This window comes from Sinocyclocheilus anshuiensis, unplaced genomic scaffold (assembly GCF_001515605.1).
Source record: "Sinocyclocheilus anshuiensis isolate Anshui unplaced genomic scaffold, SAMN03320099.WGS_v1.1 scaffold921, whole genome shotgun sequence".
NCBI classification, from domain to species: Eukaryota; Metazoa; Chordata; class Actinopteri; order Cypriniformes; family Cyprinidae; genus Sinocyclocheilus; species Sinocyclocheilus anshuiensis.
Genome location: NW_015555759.1, coordinates 278508 through 282652, shown reverse-complemented (window position 1 = coordinate 282652; position 4145 = coordinate 278508). Strand labels below are relative to the sequence as shown.

Here is a 4145-nt window from a genome sequence, read left to right as displayed (position 1 = left end):
GTGAATTAATAAAGACTTAATTTCCTCGTTAGCTCAGTCTGTTTAGGAAAAGGCTAATGGGCTTCCCCTGTGCACTTGGGAGGAGCTTTTACATGATATTCTAGGAAATTATTTGTTGGTCAAGAAATTTTGCTGGGTTAAAATTTATTTTGCAAATTAATTCAAATTCACTTTAGGTAGGACACAAGTATGTAGAATAGATCAGGCAGCACATTATATTGAAGGGCACAGATTGGCTGCATACAAAATTGCATGCTTCCCTACTGTATAGCAGATGACAAAAGAAGTATGTCCGAAGTCGCAGTACTCATAAAAGAGTAGGCACATGTCTTGATAACCCCTGTGTATATAAGCCCTTGTGTTTTATGTGTTCTTTGTTGTCTAGTTTCTAAGTTGACATTTTTGTAAGCTTTAAAGTCACGATGAAGCATAAGTAGCTTATTGATTGAATTTTGATATGCGTGTATTGCACACAGATTTTGATGCAAATCTGATTGCGAGCTTGCGAGGGCAGGGTTTAAGCAGACTAAGAGGGTATTTGCACTTTACAGTTTTCAACAAAAAACATAAAACATGTTATGTGTTTTAGCTGTTAATTTATTAAACAACAGCGTTTTGGGGGCCTAAAAACATACACTTTTGTAAAGGGGTTTCAAAGTACGAGTTTTTTTTTAAATGATACCATTATCATCTCTGTGTAAACTATGAAAATGTGAATTTGTGAAAACACTGACCTCATGTGCATGCATATTACGTTTTCAGGCGTTAGAAATGCATATGTGTGAAGGTGCATAGTCTTTCTTTACAAAGTAACATGCATACTACTGTTTTTAGTTGTTTTTGCAAATTTGTGTGAATTGGGATAGTTTTGACCATGTTGTTATCTGTATGGGAAACTTTTCAAGAATGCAAAGGAAAAAAAACAAAACATTTCCGTTTGAGTACAATTGTTGTAATGTAAATGTACACTAAAAGAAAAGCACTGCATGCATCATCAGAGAGAAGTCTGATGTTTCACCGAAAGGTTGAATTATGAAACTGATTAAAAAAGGTCGGTCAGGAAGGAAGGAAGGAAGGTAGGTAGATAGGTAGGTCTGGCTAAATTTAATTTGAATTTGGTTGACTATTTACTTGAGGTGTAACATTTTCAATATGAATATAAATATATATTCAGTACAGGCTAAAATATGTTGCATCAAAAAATCGCTTCCCCAAATTACAACAGCACCATAAACCTAATTTGTTGTGTACCATTACATACCCGCTATTTAATATTTATCTACCAGTACAGGCCTTGATAAAGTAGTGCAACCCGTTCTGTGCATCATTATTAAGATGCTAAAGGTACACTTGGCATCTCTGTATTGACAAACTAGGCACTCCATTGCTTTCAGTCACTTGCCTTGTGCATCAGATCTAGATGCATTTAATTATTTGCCTGCAGTAATTTATTGCAAAAAAAAAAAAAAAGTTTAAAAGTATTACTAACTCATGTTGCATTCCAAGTCTTCTGAAGCCATACAATATCTTTATATGAAGAACAGAATAAAACTTAAATTTTAATAATTGAAAATGATCCTGGTCCATTTACGCAGTCACATCTCATTCAAAAGATACATCTGAATGCAATTGGGCACAAGACACATGGGAGCCTATGGCATTTCACAATCAAAGTAGACATGAAGATACTTCAGGCTGTAATTTTTGAACGTGTTTTAATTCCCATGTCCTTCGCCTGTGTATTGACGGCAAAGATTTTCTAGTGCTACGATGCGTAGAAGTACTTAACAGTGATGTTTGACCAGGCTTCAGTTTTCGACACCTTGGGAGTGAGAACAAGTTGAGCATCACTGAACAAAAGTCCTGGATGTTATTTCATGCTGAGCATCTATACCTGTTAATACCTTTCTTACTTAACATTGGTGTTCATCTGAACTATTTTAATCTTATTTACTGAGGCAAAGCAGCCTACTTTAAAGCTTATTTGATGCTCCATGGTCATGTAGGTGACTGCTGAGGAGAGACGATCTCCAGCTGCTTTTAATTTCTTACCCACAGGGGCAGAACTGGGGCACGGAAGGGCTTCCATTTTTGGATAGTCATGTGCCATACTCTGTCAATTCATAAATCTAAATTATTTTACCTGAATAACAGAAAGATTGTTTTAAATTACACACTAAACAGCATATAAATCAAATCTATCTATCTATCTATCTATCTATCTAGACATATTACATGTTCAGATATTCATACAACAAAATATTCTGGGGCCATTAAATTTTGAGAAAATTATCAAAATGCTGGCAGTGGCTGGGGACTTTAAAAATCTTTATTTATTATAAACACTATTATTTATATGCTACACAAGTGATAATCATATACAATAATAATAATAATTTAAATAATAAATTAAAATAAAAATCTGGCTTATGATGATATTGGACTTTTATTTTGAAGGGATTAACAACAACAATAATAATAATAATAATAATAATAATAATAATAATAACAACAATCTGAGACCAATTTGAATAGGTATTTAAAACCAACAAAACCAACATTGCATGATGAAACACGTCTTTCTTTCTTTCTTTATGTATTTATATAGCACTATATAACACAACATTTGTGACAAAAAACAAAAAGGTCATATGCAGAACATTCACAATGACTAACAGAATTTAAATTAAATTGAAATGTCAAATTGACGTGTTGGGATGTTATGAATGATTACGTTTCTTCCAAAACGTAATCATTCATACCATATTGTTGTTGTGCACATACTTTCGGTTTTTGAATGCAAAGTCAACAATTATACTCGCTCATATCACGGCTTCCATCCATTTCATTACAAAACCTCATTTTACACTCAATGATAATGGAGTGCTTCATTTGAATGTTTGCCATGGCAACACAATGCTATTTCTAGTTTCAGCAGAGCACACTGTTTTTACTCTGTTCCCTCCTCTCACCTCACTGTTCAAAATGTTGCGATAAGATGTGACAGCGTTTCCGATCTCTCAGGGGCCTTTGAGCAGTGTATACGGCAGCGCGGTTATCTCCATGGTATTTTGGTGGTGATATAACACAGAATCAATTATGAGTACACAGATATGGGAAAGGTTTAGTCTGCGAAAGATGCTACTTGACAGCTAGGATGATATGATGACAGTAAATAATCCATGTACATTTCTTGGTCTATAAATACCAACCCCTTGAGGAAATGGCTGCGTGTTTAGATAAAGAGTGGAAAACAGTGACAAAAAAAGCATTGGAATTTCAAATCAGGCTTGAAGAAAGGAGAACTATAATGATGACAATAATACAAATGACAAGCAGAATTACAGTGATGGGGAGCGTCCTTATTTTTACGTTCCAGATATGCATGAGCTGTGGGGGGTGTTATTGGATGAGTTATGCTAAGCTAGCTGAATGAAAACTCTAAAGTGTGTGAATATGAATTATGCGAGCATTAGATGTTGTAAAAGTGTCTATCATTTGTGTTTTATTCTCTTTTGTGGTGTGTTGACAGAAAAATGGATTTCCAGCTGTTAAAAAAGAACACGGAGTCTTGCAAGAACATATGTCAGGTCAACTGATTCACACTTGACTGAGCAAAAATGTTACTTCAGTCGTGCTTTTGTACTATCCAGTTTCATGTCACTGATGGGCACTTTCACCAGCACTGTGGATGAAAGCTGCTTACAATCAAAAAGAGAAAACATTTTTGTTTTTACTTGATCCCTCAAATGTTAATAAAAATAAATAGTGTCTATTTACATTAAGTTCAAATAGCCTAGAAACCAAGTTTAATAACTCAGACAGCGGTGTGGAGAGTAAGGACAGTAGATTTAGTTTTTGAAGAGACCAAGTCATGTTTTGACATTTCGTATTCCGTATCATCTCAGAGAGGTTTTTTATTTTTATTTATTTATTTTTTTAATTCTATTTACACTAAGCACAGTGCAAATAAAATACTATAATTTTGTGTTTTACTCTTATTGGAAATAGTGTCTAAAACTATGTACACTTAGTGCTAAGTATTTTTATTATTATTATTAATTTTCAATTTATTTATTTATTTTCAATTTATTTATGTGTGTATGTATGTATGTTTTATTCATTTTTTTTTTTTTTTTTTTTTT

General features: G+C 33.5%; 1 long non-coding RNA gene across 1 annotated transcript in view; it reads right to left on the bottom strand.

The window, feature by feature from the left end:
- Positions 1-359: 359 nt before the first annotated feature.
- The window catches only part of LOC107673967 (uncharacterized), a 10223-nt gene continuing 6437 nt past the window's right edge, over positions 360-4145 (bottom strand). The window contains exon 3 of the long non-coding RNA XR_001632456.1: positions 360-372. This is a non-coding gene — a long non-coding RNA (uncharacterized LOC107673967). The remainder of the gene's footprint in view (positions 373-4145) is intronic.